This window comes from Bubalus kerabau, chromosome 14, assembly GCF_029407905.1.
Source record: "Bubalus kerabau isolate K-KA32 ecotype Philippines breed swamp buffalo chromosome 14, PCC_UOA_SB_1v2, whole genome shotgun sequence".
NCBI lineage: Eukaryota > Metazoa > Chordata > Mammalia > Artiodactyla > Bovidae > Bubalus > Bubalus kerabau.
In genome coordinates, this window is record NC_073637.1 from 28,773,004 (window position 1) to 28,789,267 (window position 16,264).

The following is a 16,264-nucleotide window of genomic DNA, read 5'->3' on the forward strand; positions in this document are numbered from 1 at the left end:
TTCTTTTTTTTTTTTCCCTTCAGCAAACGCAGTTACCTAATGATATTAAAATTTTAATTGATTATGCTAGATGTTCTGGAAATGAAAGCAGCAGCCAGGCTTAAACTCACTCAACCCAGTCGCCCTCCAGCCGCCATTGAAGGGAAATTTGACAGCTGTAAACAAATGCTGCCACCTACAGGAAAGAGTCGGGACGTGCAAGCCAGAGTCTTCCATCCTCCGCCATCAGGCTCACTGGACTTTTTCCTCTACCCACTTCCCAGTGCGATTTCAAAGAACAGAACTGTACTTATTTGAATTTTTAAATTTTGCTTCAGAATGCAAAGTGAAACCTTGTATTCTGTAGGAAAAAGAATTCTTCTTTATAGTAAAGCTTCAAATTCTCTAACATTTGAATTTGAATCTAAAATTCTCAAATTCTCTCTAATTCCTTTTCCAGCTCTTGCGACCCCATAGACTGCAGCCCGCCAGGCTCCTCCGTCCCTGGAGTTCTTCAGGCAAGAATACTGGAGTGCCATTAACTTCTCGAGGGGATTTTCCTGACCCAGGGATAAAGCCTGCATCTCCTGCTTCGTAGGTGGATTCTTTACCATTGAGTCACCTGGGAAGCCACTTATAAAAAATAGGATATAAATACTGAAAGAGGAGCCTTGAGAGAAGGACTTATTCGACAGTATCTGAACTGGTAAGGCAACCACTTCAAATTTTTCTTTATTTTCCCCCCCTCTTCTGTCAGCCTGAGACTCAAGAGTGCTTTTCACTGTAAAATGTCATTTAAAACAATTTAAATCATTCATAGTAGCCTCTGCTTGAGTTCAGGAAGTGGCCAGTGGCTAGGTAACTCCAGCTTGGGTCAGTGTGTTTAGGAAGCATGTCCTTCTATTGGATTAAGCTGTGTCAGCCTGCTGGGCATTGGGCCTGTTTCTGTGTTATGGATCAACACAGAGAAAGCAGATTTCCTCCCTTCACATTTATGAAGAAGTCATTCCAGCTCCCAGGGCTTCATCCTTCAGGCTGCAGAGCCTGGCTTCCGAAATTTGATCCCTACATCCTCCACCCCGTGGCCACCTGCATGCACCTCTGGCTGTGCTCACTCATGGCCAGTCCTGCCTGGACTGCTGTACTCGAGTGTCCATGGCAGACTCCCATGAGGTCGATGGACAGCATCACCTCCATTCTGAAAACCCTGCTCTTTCTAGCCTGTCCAACTGAGACATCAACTTGACCAGCAAAAAGGCCACTTTGTACAGCTGGAGTGATTCGAGGCCGCTGAAAAAGAGTGTAGGCAGTCATTTGAGAAAAGGGTTGTTAGCGTGGTTATGTGTGATGAGCTCTCACAATATGCTGCCTTTTCACCCACAGAAACTAGGACAGCGGCTCTGGTCACTGTCTTCCCTCCCCAGATTTCTAGAGCATGTGGCTTGTGCGTTTTCCTGGGGGGTGTGAGTGGAGGCTCGGGAGAAAGAGGAGAGTGTTCTCCATTGTGCAGACTGTGCTCCGTATGACGCTGGGAAGCCAGCTGTGAGGTCTTTGGGTCTCTCCTTTCTCACACAGCCTCTGTATGGTGGAGGAACTCACCTTCATGCCTGAGCTTGAGGTCATGTGTTCTCTCCTCTCTACTGAAACCTGTGCTGAGCGGAGGGTGGGGTCTGCAATCAGTTACATCAGTGTGCTGTGTGCTCAGTCGTGTCTAACTCTCTGTGACCCCATTGACTGTTGCCTGTCAGGCTCCTCTGTCCATAAAATTCTCCAGGCAAGAATACTGGAGTGGGTTGCCATGCCCTCCTCCAGGGGATCTTCCTGACCCAGGGATCAACCCAGGTCTCTTGTGTCTTGGTGGACTTCATTCCCAGGCTGGGTGCTCTGCTCTACTACACTGGGCATTAATTATATTTTAAGTCTTCTCCCTAATTTGAAAAGGGTTTTGTTGTATTATTAAAAGAATATCAAGAATCCGTGATCATGTAGGGAAATGATTTGGAAGCAGTGGATTTGATGCCCCAAGAGTTCTCCAAAAAAGCTCATCTTAAAGGAGCTCACAGGGCTTTCCTGATGGTCCAATGGTTAAGAATCTGCCTGCCAATTCAGGGGACATGGGTTTGATCCCTGGTCCGGGAAGATCCCACTTGCTGAGAGACAACTAAACCCAAGCACCATAGCTACTGAAGCCTGTGTGCCTAGAGCCCATGCTCTGCAACAAGAGAAGCCACTGTAGTGAGAAACTCGTGCATCACAACATTCACTTCCAAGTCTGCACACAGCTTGGAAGACCCAGTGCAGCCAATATATACATATATTCATGGGTGAGAGACTCATGGTAGTTCTGGGTCAGGATCTGGGCAATAACTACTAACCGCCTTGGGGCATGAATGGAATCATGCATTTACCCTTGGTGATTATGAAGCCTCTGCTCACAAGATGAGTTAGTTTGGTGTAATCATGCAATCAGACTGAAACTCCCTTTTAAGTTTAAAATTTGGAAATGGTATCTATTTGAAGATTAGTCCTGTGTTATGTCTGAGCTCTGGTTGTGGTATTGGTGGTTAACTCAGACCAACGTTCCTGCTGGAGCTTTTAATTATGCATAATAACCCTCATACTTTGTTCTTCTGTATCTTTCATCCAGAGGTCCCAGTGCTCTCCAAGCATTATTAACTCATTAATCCTTGCAACACTCCAGGGAGGCAGATTGGAGACAAGGTGATTAACCCATTTTCCAGACAGGGCCATAGAGGCACAGAAGATTTCAGCAATTTCCGGGGTTGCATGAGTCAGTGCTGGGTAGAGAACAGAGCCTTTCTGTATTCCGTTCCCAGTCTGCCTCCTCCTGGGAGTGATCACCAAGGATCTTGGGAATTGTCTCTACCTGCTTTCTTACTATTGGTGTGGAGCAACACAATGAATATCTTGTGGAAAACAAAACCAAAATATATTTTTTTCTTGAAATCTAAAATGTGTGCACTTTAAGGGGAAAGAGATGTACATATTAATCACCAAAGTAAAATGGGGTAACACTTAGATAGAGTCCCAAAGCCCTCAAAGTCTTCTAACATAGACCATTCAACTTTTCTTACATAGAATCAGGAAATTCCATCTGGCCCAGCAGAAATGAAACTTGAACTTCACAAGAGCTAGGATTCAGTTTGAAACTGAGAAGTACTAACATCTGTCTTTTGAGTGTGACAACCTTTTCTCCTTGGTTTCACTTGAATGCAGGCTGGTTTCACATGGACTTCATTGTCGTTTCAGTGGAGCCAGAGGAGGGGGCCTCTGTGTGATCTGGGTGGGCGTCCAAAGGGCTTATGTCCACGGAGCCATTGAAAGGCTGCGACCTGGGGTCAAAGGGCTCCAGAGACTGAGGTGAAAAGCAGAGTAGCAAGTTCAGTGGGAAGCCCTGAGATTTCTTCAGCCATTGTCTTTATTTATGATTCATTTATTTATTCAATAAACACTCATCGAGTATCTTTTATATGCCAGTTGTTAACACGGTGCAAGCAGTTCTAAGATCTTGAGTAAGGCATAATGCTCATCTTTCAGGGCTTTGCAATCAAGGAGCAAAGATAAACAAACAGGCAAATAATTATTACATAAAATAAAGAGTAATTGTAGAGATTTTTACAAAGTCTAATTAAGGCAAATTAGCTTGAGTGGCTCAGAAAAATCTTCCAGGAGGCATTTCTTGAAGACCACATGGAGGTTGAGTCTGAAGGATGAAGGGTTTGCTGAGGGCAGTGATGGAGTTAAACTTTCAAGGTTATCTATTTGCTGAAGGTCAGCAATTTAGGACTGACAGCATCTTTTACAGCAGCAGCAAGTGGTCCCTGAATTCCTACTCTGTGTGAGATGGGAATACCAGATCGCCTTACCTGCCCCTGAGAAACCAGTATGCAGGTCAAGAAGCAACAGTTAGAACTGGATATGAAACAAAGGACTGGTTTAAAATTGGGAAAGGAGTACATCAAGGCTGTATATTGTCACCTTGCTTATTTAACTTATATGCAGAGTACATCATGCAAAATGCCAGACTGGATGAAGCACAAACTGGAATCAAGATTGCTGGGAGAAATATCAATAACCTCAGATATGCAGATGACACCACCCTTATGGCAGAGTGTGAAGAGGAACTAAAGAGCCTCTTGATGAAAGTGAAAGAGAGTGAAAAAGATGGCTTAAAACTCAACATTCAAAAATTGAAGATCCTGGCATCTGGTCCCATCACTTCATGGCAAATAAGGTGGGGAAAAAATGGAAACAGTGAGAGACTTTATTTTTGGGGGGCTCCAAAATCACTGCAGATGGTGACTGCAGCCATGAAATTAAAAGACGCTCGCTCCTTGGAAGAAAAGCTATGACAAACCTAGACAGCATATTAAAAAGCAGAGACATTACTCTGCTGACAAAGTAATGTCTTTGTCATATAGTCAAAGCTATGGATTTTCCAGTAGTTATGTATGGATATGAGAATTGTGATAGATTATGGTGAATGATGTAGGATTCGTGATCTCTGAAGAAGTTTTAGCTTCAGGACCAGGGACTGGCTTGATCACTCAGAGCTTTTGCGTGGCAGAAGTTTTATTACAGTGAAAAAGGACAGAGGAAGCTTCTGACATAGACATCAGAAGGAGGACGGAGGGGGCCCCACTCACTAGTCTTATTAAGGCCTTATATACTTTTACCAGACCCACTCCCACAACATACATTTTAAATTAACAAGATTAGAACTGACAATAGAAAGGTCTAACCAGACCCAGTCCCACAACAAATGTCTTAAGATGACAAGATTAGTCAGAAGGTTCTTGTTAAGGAGAAACATGTCTTCCAGCAAGATACATTGTTTTTAATAATCATTTGATATTTGGCAAAACTAATATAGTTACGTAAAGTCTAAAAAAAAAAAAAAAAATCATTAGTACAGAGCTTAAGGAAAAACATACCCTTGATCAAGATAAGTTGTTTTGTTGTGTCATTAGCTCTGGGCTTAAAGAAAGTTAGTCTTAAAGACTGTTTGCCTAACAACTCAAAGTTTAAGAAAAAACGTCTTACGTGACTAAGACAAAGCAATGTAGAAAAAAAGTTTGTCCCTTTCTCCTCCTTGAGAGCCCCAAATCCCTTTCTCCTCTTTGAGGGCCCCAGACTCCTTATCAACCTGCTAAGTCACTTCAGTTGTGTCCGACTCTGTGTGACCCCATAGACGGCAGCCCACCAGGCTCCGCCATCCCTGGGATTCTCCAGGCAAGAACACTGGAGTGGGTTGCCATTTCCTTCTCCAATGCATGAAAGTGAAAAGTGAAAGTGAAGTCGCTCAGTTGTGTCCGACTCCTAGCAACCCCATGGACTGCAGCCCACCAGGCTCCTCCGTCCATGGGATTTTCCAGGCAAGAGTACTGGAGTGGATTGCCATTGCCTTCTCCGCCTTATCAACCTACCTAAGAATTAATGCTCTCAGTTGGACCATAAAGAAGGCTGAGCACCAAAGAATTGATGCTTTTGAACTGTGGTGTTGGAGAAGATTCTTGAGAGTCCCCTGGACTGCGAGGAGAGCAAATCAGTCAGTCTTTAAGGAAATCAATCTTGAGTATTCATTGGAAGGACTGATGCTGAAGTTCCAATAGTTTGGCCACCTGATGCAAAGAGTCCACTCATTAGAAAAGACCCTGATGCTGGGAAAGATTGAAGGCAGGAGGAGAAGGGGACAACAGAGGATGAGATGGTTGGATGGCATCAGTGACTCAATGGTCATGAGTTTGAGCAAGCTCTGGAAGATGGTGAAGGAGGGGGAAACCTGGTATGCTGAAGTTCATGGGGTTGCAAAGAGTTGGACACAACTGAGACACTGAACAACAACAACACTTCTGGACTCCTGAGAAAATGAAGACACTAGAAATGATTCTGGTCCTCAGGCAGATTATAATCTGTTTGAGAAAACAAGGTATATGTTAATAGATGAGTAGCAATAAAATGAGATGTGTAGTTAGTGCTACTGAGGACTCAGATGATAAGCACAATAGACATCCAGAGAAGTGAGGGTGGACCCTGAAATGCTAAAATTAGGGATACTTATGGGAGAGATGGGGGCTTCCCAGGTGGCAATAATGGTAAAGAACCTGCCTGTTAAATGCAGGAGATATAAGAGACACAGGTTCAATCCCTGAGTTGGGAAGATGCCCTGGAAGAGGGCATGGCAACCCTCTCCCATATCCTTGCCTGGAGAACCCCATGAACAGAAGAGCCTGGTATGCCACAGTCCATAGGGTCCCAAAGAGTTGGACATGACTGAAGCAACTTAACTCAGCACAATGTTTTCTTATAATCACGTCACCTGTATTTGGCTCCAATTTTCTTATTTTATATGGGTTAGGCTAGGCTATGCTGTAGTAATAAATTACATAATTTTAAACAAATAAGAGACAATAAATGCTGTTTTTTCAAAAACACAATATTTGGTGGATTGAATGCTCTTAATTACTCACAAGCCTCCAGTTTTGCTCAGAGCAATGGGAAGGGTAAGCCTGGGATACTGGAGACACCCTCTTCCACCTGCTTTTCACTCTCAATCTCATTGAATCCTGCTGCAGATTCCTGGATGACAAAGCACAAATCTCTTTGAGTCCTGACCAAAGAATCTCTTCTAAAGTGTTTCCTAAGCACCAGAATTTAACTGAAAGGACAGACTTTTGAATATTTTCATTAGGCAGGATGAGAACCTAAGGTGGAGAAGGAAATGGCAATCCACTCCAGTACTCTTGCTTGGAAAATCCCATGGACGGAGGAGCCTGGTAGGTTACAGTCAATGGGGTCGTGAAGAGTCGGACACGACTGAGCGACTTTTCACTCTCATGCATTGGAGAAGGAAATGGCAACCCATTCCAGTATTCTTACCTGGAGAATCCCAGGGGCAGAGGAGCCTGGTGGCATGCTGTCTATGGGATCGCACAGGGTCGGACACGACTGAAGCAACTTAGTAGCAGCAGCAGCAGAGCCTAAGGACCATGACAATGGCTACCACTGACGATGATCAGGACTCTCACAATGACTTGTTGAAGTGTTGAATTTTATTAATTGCTATTTTGGCTTCCCTCATAGCTCAGTTGGTAAAGAATCCACCTGCTATGCAGGAGACCTGGGTTTGATCCCTGGGTTGGGAATATCCCCTGGAGAAGAGCAAGGCTACCCACTCCAGTATTCTGGCCTGGAGAATTCCCTGGACTATAGTCCATGTGGTAGCAAAGAGTTGGACATGACTGAGTGACTTTCACTTAACTTATTAATTACTATTTTATGACATAAACAAAAATGATACAAGTAAAGCAAATGACTGGTCTAAACTTGGGATAAATCCCAGCATTAAAAATTATACCAGAACTTAAAATTAGTGGCCTAAAATTTTTGGTATTCTGGAGAATTTGCTTTGTCTTTTCCACAAAGCTTTGATTTTCAAGCTATGACTTACTTCTTTTAAATTGTTTCTTTTTTATTCTTCTTCTTCTTTTTTTTTTCAAAATCCACTTGAGATATAGTTCATATAGTAGAGAATTCACCCATTTAAGTGTATAATCAATGGTGTTTTAGTGCATTCACAGAGTTGTACATCCATTACCACAATCAATTTCAGAACATTTTCATTACTCCCAGGAGAAACCTTGTGTTCCTTAGCCATCAATCCCAAACTCCCATAAGCTGCCCCCTCCTCCAGCCCTGGGGAACTAGCAAACTAAACTCTATGGATTTGCCAATTGTGAACATTTGATATAGACATATGGACCTTTTGAGTGCATTCTTTGACTTAAGGTAATGTTTTCAAGGTTAATCCATGTTGTAGCTTGTATCTGTACTTCATTTGTGTGTGTGTGTGTGTGGAATAATATTTTTTGCTTGTATAAGCCACATTTTATTTATCCATTCATCAGTTGATAAACATGTAGGTTGTTTATATGTTTTGGCTATTATGAATGATGCCTCTATGAACATTTGCAAACAAACATTTGTGTGCACGTGTGTTTATCTTTCTCTTCAATGTATACTGAAGAGATGTAACTGCTGGGTCTTATGGTAATGTGACCATAGGTTTAAACATTTGAGGAATGGCCAGATTGCCTTCCAATGTGGTTGTACCATTTTCCATTGCACCCAGTAAAGTATGAGGTTTCCAACTTCTACACATCTTCACCAACACATCTTCCTAGTGGGGTAAAGTGGTACCTCGTTGTATTTCCCTGCTACTGATGTTGAGCATCCCTTCATGAGCTTATTATTCATTTGTATATCTTCTTTGGGAAAATGTCTATGTAGCTCCTTTGTCCTCTTTAAAAAAATGGGTTGCCTTCTCATTAATGAGTTGTAATAATTCTTTATGTATATTTTTTAATACATATCTTTTACCAAATATGTTATTTACAAAAAATTTTATCCCATTCTGTGGGTTCTATTTTTTCACCCCATTCTTGTCAATTTCTGTAAAGAAACCATCTAGGGTTTTGATAGTGATCACATCACATCTATGGATCAATTTGGGGAGTATTATCAACTTAACAATAGCCTTAACTCTTCCAATCCATGAACGTGAGATACCTTTCCATTTATTTAGTTCTTCTTTAACTTCTGTCAACAAGGTCTTATAGATTTCAGGGTATTCATTTTACACTATTTTGTTAAATGTATTTCTAAGTATTTATTTTTGTTGACGCTATTGTAAATAGAACTGTTTTCTTAATTTCTTTTGTATTTTTCTCATTGCCACTGTATAGAATACAATAGGCCTTTGTACATTTTTCTCGCATACTACAACCTCACTAAGCTTGTTTAACAGTTCTAATAGTTGTTTAGTGTATTCCTTAGGATATTCTATACATTAGGTTGTGTCACCTGCAAATAGGGTGGTTTCCTTCCACCTTTCCAATCGGATGCCTGTTATTTAAGATTCTTGCCTAATTGACTTGGTTATACGTTATAACTCCTTCAGAGGATATCATGGATCATAGTGACAAGCTCCATGCCTCTCCCAAGCTCTTTATTCCCAAATGCCATTACTGGAGTAAGTGGTCATCTGGGGTTTACTACTAGGTTCCTCATCTTAGGAAAAATGGGGAAAAGGGGAAATTGAGAGGGAAAAGAAAGAGGAGTAAAGGGAGAGAAATAGGAAGGAGGTAGGTGAAGGAGGAGAAGAAGGCAAAGAACAGAAAAGCTAAGAGTTGGTTCTGGAACTAAAGCCTCTCTGAGCACTGAGTATGCAGTCATGCCAGCAGTGAAGTTGTTGTTTTTAAATTTTTTTTAGTCGATTTACAACGCTGTATTTATTTATATTTTGGCCATACTCAGCAGCATGTAGGATCTTAGGATCAAACTGGCACTGCATTGGAAGGCAAAGTCTTAACCACTGGACTGCCAGGGAAGTCCGTGAAGCTGTTGGTTTTTGTGCATGGCCTGAGCACCACCAGGAAAGGCAAGAGACGGTGCTCTAGGATAGTAAAGGTTTTCATTTTATTCGTGTAAAGCAGAAAAGCATCAAGTCCTTATGCAGGATGGGCAGCTTTAGAGAAAAGAGTATCAAGATGGTAAACAGTGCAATGCAGGTTTCCATGTAGAAAGCAGTGATGCAGTCCTTGTCAGTGACTTTGGGCCAGGACCAGAAGGGGAAGCCTGGTTTGTGTTGCTGCTCTTCCTTGGCCACTGACAACCATCCATCTGGTTGCAGGTGAGCAGTAGCAATGAAGAAGTAACTGCGGGGAGTGCCGTTTCAATCCAAATGCCCCACCCCAAACACGGCTCTTTGCTGAGGACCAAAGATAGCCTGAGGATTATTGACTTGTGATTAATTCATTCAATCTAATTATTGACTTGTTTGAACTTGGGTAATCTGAGGGCAGCTGGATCCAGAAAAAGACTGGTATCTGAAAGAAGTATGATTTTTCAGAGGCTTTGGGGTTATAAGTAAAACGCTTGGAGTACGTGACTTTTTTTAAGAGAATTAATCAGAAAGTGTGCACGTCTGAATGTGGGTAGCACAAGGCAGTGAACTGTGCCACTTCTGGAAAAACAAAAGGCAAACGGGATCCTTGAGGAAATGGGCTAGCTTAGAATTATGAATCACTGAGCCCATTCCTTATAGTGATTAATGATGAATCCGTGTTTTAACTTTGGATGAAATAATAGGCTGCATCCGAGTCTCTCCATTAATCATCATAAGAATTAGGCTTGTGCCAATTCATTACTGCAGGGTCGACATGTGCTGAACAGTTGAGTCGAATTTCAGGAAGGGGTGAACTTTAGGCAAGGGCTGGTTTAAAAGAATGCAAATATTAGGATTCTATTCTCTCCTGGATGGGTGGGGATTTATGAGTGGAGAATAGATCCTATTATATCATCCCTCCACTGGACCCCTCCTCTAGAAGCGTAACAAAACACCACTACAAAGTCTTTTCCCTTTTGGTATTCAGGGGCGCAATACAGTAGATAACCAACATAGATCGTAAAACCTGGGGTATTTTTTTTACGTGTTTCATGTATTCAGAAAGCGATTAACAATCTACTGGACACTGGGATTTCAGCAGGCATGAAAGTAGGCAAATTTAAGCCCACTGCTCTTTCTTTGAAGAACAAATCAACCTTGCAAAATTTCTGCTTTTCTAAAAACTTCTTAATATGGGTAATGAAAACTTGAGCTACAGGCAGCAGAAGGAAGAAGCTTGGTCCTTGTAAGCCAGTAGTCAGACTGGATTCATCATTTGGTCAACTTCAAAGCTCTTGAGCTGAATGGGAGGTAAAACAGTGGTTTCAACAGATTAAAATTAATGTGCTTGAAAGATATATAGACGGTGTCGATGTCTCTTGTCGTGGTCGGCAGTGACGGAAAATCCAAGATAAAGTCATGCAGTCCTGGATGCCAGTGATTTTGATGGAGTAGAAAAAGACTCACCCAGGGTACAAGAGAGATCTATTGTTATGTCTTAATTTTATTGGCTGTAGGGATCTTTAAGAATCCTGAAACACATTTGAGTCATCATTTGGAAACTTGGCTTATTCTATGCAGTACAGTTTTTTTTGGTCAAATCAAATGCATATGAGTCTTTTTTTTTTTTGGAAGAAAACCTAAGATTGGATCAGAGTTTGAAAGTTTATTTTAAGAGATATTTTTAAAATACAGATTTTCTTAAGATAGATTTCATCAATATTTATAGGAAGAAGAAAAAGAACAAAAAGAATTAGAAAACTTGAATCAATGAGATGTACATACAGAGTTTTTGTGCATAGTTTAGACACACACACACACACACACGCACACACACAGTTTTGCATAAAGCTTCTGTCATTGAAATCTAATAGCTTCTCAACTGATTTCTCTGACCCCAGGTTCTTCCTCACTCAGTGCATTTCTCATACCTACCAGAGAGAACTTCTTACAACAGAGAATGTGTCTGATGCCTGCCTGACCTCAAACTCCAGTGAGGGGAATAGACACAGCTCCCCACTCCCAAGACCCGGGCACCTATCTGAAGGCATGTGAGTGGAGGATAGGTACAGGGTGGCAGGGCATGACCTGGGACACCAGAGCCCAATTCTCACACCAAGCACCATCTGTGCTCTGAATAAGGCCTCACAGATGCTTAGAGATTGTAATTTGTAAAATAAGTAAGTTAATTTCAAGGTATGTGTTATTGTATTTTTTTACATGTGTTTTCTTAGTCGTAGGTTATTAAAAATATAGCCATTTTCATGCAAGAGATCCCTGAATTTTGTGTGTGTGTGTGTGTATGTGTGCTTTAAAAAGGGAACTTCGTACTCAGAAAGGCTTTCTAGGTGGCGCTAGTGGTAAAGAACCTACCAGTCAATGCAGATGTAAGAGACTTGGGTTTGATCCCTGGGTTGGGAAGATCCCCTGGAGGAGGAAATTGCAACCTTCTCCAGTATAAAATTCCATGGATGGAGTCTGGCGGGCTACCTACAATTCATAGGATCACAAAGAGTCAGACATGACTGAAGCAATTTAGCATGCATACTCCAAATACGTAGGAGTCAGCAGCTAAAGGACAAAGTAAGAATGTGTTGCCACTGATACACATGACACGCCTCACCAACTTGAGCCACAGACTTGAGGAGCCTCTTTCTACTTCTCAGCCCCACCTTGATATTCTCTGTTTACCCCCAGGGCTGTTCCGGAGGCTGGTTATAATTCTCCCAGCGGAGTTTTTGGTCACTCCACGTGACATGCTGAATCTTAGATCCCCCACCAGGAATCGAACACACGTCCCCTGCAGTGGACGCTCGGAGTCTTAACCCACTGGGCCACCAGGGAAGTCCTCTCACTGCGGGGTTTTTGCCTTGCTTTGCTGCTCCATTCCAGCACTTACTTATCGCTGGATGCTGGAGTGTTTTTCATATCCTACCACCATTTTGCCTATCTACCCCTGTCCATCCACTCTGTCACACCTGCCTTGATGAATCCCTCCTTCACCCCTTCCCCAGCAGAGCAGGGTTCTTTTGTAGGCTCTTGGTTAAGGTTTGTTTAATTGAACAAAATTAAATCTGAAGTCACTGTGCGGATTCAAACATGGCAGGAATGCTGTCAATGGAACTCTCCAAAAACAAACAAAAAGCAAAACGGGGCACAGACACACACCCGCTATAGGTAGGTGGCCAGCTGTCAGTTTAACAGCCAGATAGAAGATCTTCCCAAGGGTTGAAGAGATGGCACACAGGAAAGCAAGCTTGACATTCAAAAAGGATTTAGAGTGAAGGCTAAAGAGGTTTTGGGAGCCAAACAGCAAAACAATCCTAGAAACAGGTTCTGAGAGCCAGGCTGGGCACGGGGGAGGCACATAGTGATGGTGAGGATTAGAGATTTGGAAAAGGAGTACCCAGGCTGCTCCAGACCCCGAGATCAAGGAGCTCCTGGCATCTCTCAGTGCACGGTGGATGGTGCAGGGGTGCCACAGACCCTGGCAAGTTGACAAGCAGCCCAGGTGCAGGCTGCCGGCCCGGGTAGGCTGCACTGAGGCATTTGGCAATATGGAGACCCCTGATTTTGCTCCCTTCACACAGAGGAGACACAGCTATAGAAATCTTCCTGGGTAAACTCCCAGGCCTATGAAGTTTATAGGTAAGAATCAGCCTGACTCAGCTTTAAGGGACTTACCAGTGAAGTAGAGAAGAAAAATCCGGGTTCCTTATCTCAGGATGCCTAGAGGCAAGCAGAGGGCCAGGTACTCAGTGTTGATGGAATGAATGAATGCGTGAGAAAATGGGTACAGTGGCCTGGTTTCATGTGATGGCGTGCCTGGCAGGGGACCGAGGCAGTGACGGTCCTGAATCGTTGAGAAAGCCATCTCAGGGGATGCATGGAAACTGGCTGAACACTACACTCCCTCTCTCCTCCCATATGGTTGTCCGAAGGGATTTTAGACACTTTGATCAGCTAATCCCTGTTAGCCAGAATGAGGAAGCAGAACAGATACAAGCTAGGAGACAATCTGAAATTATTAAGGGTTGGTCTGCAGGCCTCCAGGTGGCTCAGTGGTAAAGAATCCGCTTGTCAATGCAGGAGACATGCGTTCGACCCCTGGGTTGGGAAGATCCCCTGGAGGTGGAAATGGCAACCCACTCCAGTTTTCTTGCCTGGAAAATTCCATGGACACAGAAGCCTGATGGGCTACAGTTCTTTGGATTGCAAAGAGTCCACCACAAGTGAGTGCACACACACACACATGCGCACGTGCACACACACACACACACACACCCCCAAGTGTTGGTCTTCACATCGAAGAGAGTGAGAAATTGTCTAAAAATCAGGCAGAATTCAGGACAAAAGCCCTCCTCTGCTCTGTGGAACCCAATGTACTGAGATTCTGGGTCTGTGCTGACTAACCTGGATCCGCAGAGAGTCCCCTGTGAAGACAAGCATGAGCACTGCAGAAGCATCTTCTGCATCTCCGGTGGCACAGTGTGGCATCAATTAGCACAAACACGTGTTTGCTGGATTGAACTGAAACGTCATAGGAGCTGCTTTGGAAATAGTGCCTCCACTCTTTGAAATTTCCAGAGCTCAAGTGACTGCTTTTTCCTTCAAGTCGGGGTGGAATTGTGAACCGATGTATCTTTATGATCTCTGGTTGATTGTAAGTTGAAAAGTGATTCACTCAACGAATGTTTACTGAGTGCTTGCTCTACACTTGGGATTCATTAGGGGACAAAGAAGATAGGAATTTCTGTTCTTTTGGGTCTTCCATTCCTGGTAATGACAATCTACATTATTAGCTGCAAATGTATACTAATGGCTACATTTCTCCTTTGTATCAAAAAGAGTGGCTCTTGCTTGGTACTTTTGTGTGCCATTCATTTCATTGTTGACTACTTAGTGAACCTTTAATTCTGGCATTCAAAGCTCTAAATGGCTCCATGGATCTTTGTTTCAGTCTATTCCAATTTGTCACTCTTTCTGTCTCTGTCTCTGTGTGTGTGTGTGTGTGTGCGCACGTGTATCTTTCTCTGTATATACTCAAACTCAGATGATACATGTATCTCTAACATTTGGAAGAAACGATGAAAGGGACATCTATTATTATACTTAACGTGTGTGAACCTAGCTAAGATCATTAGAAGGTCCAAGAAATTTTCTGAGACCCAGCCAAACTAAATACGAGTCCTAATCTAGGGGGTGTATTTTCTCCTGACTTTGTTGTTCCTTTCTACTTACAACCCTCTTGGGTGGCTGTGTCCTGTCTCTCTGTTGTTACAAAGCTCAGCTCAGAGTCTGGAGCTCGCTGTTTAGAAGGCTCTTCTTTCTTCAAGGGGTCAGGCAGCTCTGCTGAGTCAGGGGCCCGTGGGCGTTTCCTGTTCAGCCCTGTATTCCAGCTTGCTCATTTCTCTTGGTTCTGAGCCACATTGCCTGGAGCAGGAAAACAGCCTTTCCTGCAAGATCAGGGAGAATTTTCCTCAGCAAGATGCCTGATCGGAGGGAAAAGGGTGAGCAGGCATTCTCTCATCTCTTTGGGGACTTTAAGCAGTTTTCTCTTTGGGGATTTCTCACCTGCCCTGGCAAAGCCCTGGCCTGTCCTGGTGTGATGGGGGAGAGTGACTAGAGGGGTCCCACCGAGTCACTGGTGATGCTGTTTGTCCTCAGGCTAGGGGGGGTTGTACTGGGTCCACTTTCTGCTTCCAGTGATTTTTGCACCTTTCCTCATTCGTAATTTAAAGAAAATACTATTACCCTTAACGTCTAAAGGCTTCCCAGGTAGCACAGTGGTAAATAATCCATCTGCAAATACAAGAGACACAAAAGACACGGATTTGATCCCTGAGTTGGGAAGATCCCCTGGAGAAGGGCATGCCAACCCACTGCAGTATTCTTGCCTGGAGAATCCCGTGGACAGAGGAACCTGGTGGGCTACCGTCCACAGTGTTGCAAAGAGTCGAACACGACTGGGCACACACACAGTTAAGTTTAAAGGAAGTAATTTCCATAAAAGAGCCTGGTTCCTGTAGGCTACTGGGGAGGGGATGTGTGTGTGTTGTAGTGACCCCACCTGCTGCTGCTGCTGCTGCTAAGTCTCTTCAGTCGTATCCAACTCTGTGCGACCCCATAGACGGCAGGCCACCAGGCTCCCTTGTCCCTGGGATTTTCCAGGCAAGAGTACTGGAGAGGGGTGCCATTGCCTTCTCCAGTGACCCCACTTAGGGTTGCCAAATTAAGCAACTACAAGCAGGAAGCCCAGTTTGGGTGGAATTTCAGATTGGCAGCTGAAGGACCCCAGTTGCCCCTGAACACAGCTTCCTTACCTGGGAAATTAGGGTTCCTCTGCTCTGCTCCCTCTCTCCCAAACAGGGGCAGCCTGCAGCTCTGACCAACTGGCGGGCCGGGGTGGGGTAGGGGGGTGGCGCACAAGAGACAGCCCCCCTTTCTCAGGGAGGGACCCTCAGTGCAGGCCCTGCAGGAGTGTTGCTCCAAGGGGCCAGGCAGCAGCCGGGCTCCAGGGGGAGACCCGTCCTGAAAATCTGCTCCCTCCAACATCCCTCCCTCCCCTTCAGAGGCCGGTTTCTCAATGTCACAAGAATCCTTGTCTTAGAAGGGAGACACATCTAAGACAGCAATCTATGAATATGATCTTATTTTCTCCTTCCCGTAATTAAAAAAAATTGTGAAGATTTGTAAAAATAAGCAGGATTCTTTTCCTGAAGAAAATGCGATGATGTTTAAGAGAACATTGTTAGATATGAATATTCAGCTTTTGCTGTGCGAAAAACTAGAAAATTTGTGAACATAAAGATCATAATA

The 16,264-nt window shown here is 43.6% G+C and overlaps 1 long non-coding RNA gene across 1 annotated transcript; it reads left to right on the forward strand.

Moving 5' to 3' along the window:
* Positions 1-659: 659 nt before the first annotated feature.
* LOC129626713 (uncharacterized) lies at positions 660-11,717 on the forward strand. The gene is made up of 3 exons (XR_008702156.1): positions 660-685; positions 4,003-4,234; positions 11,347-11,717. It is a non-coding gene; the product is annotated as an uncharacterized LOC129626713 (long non-coding RNA).
* Positions 11,718-16,264: the final 4,547 nt, after the last annotated feature.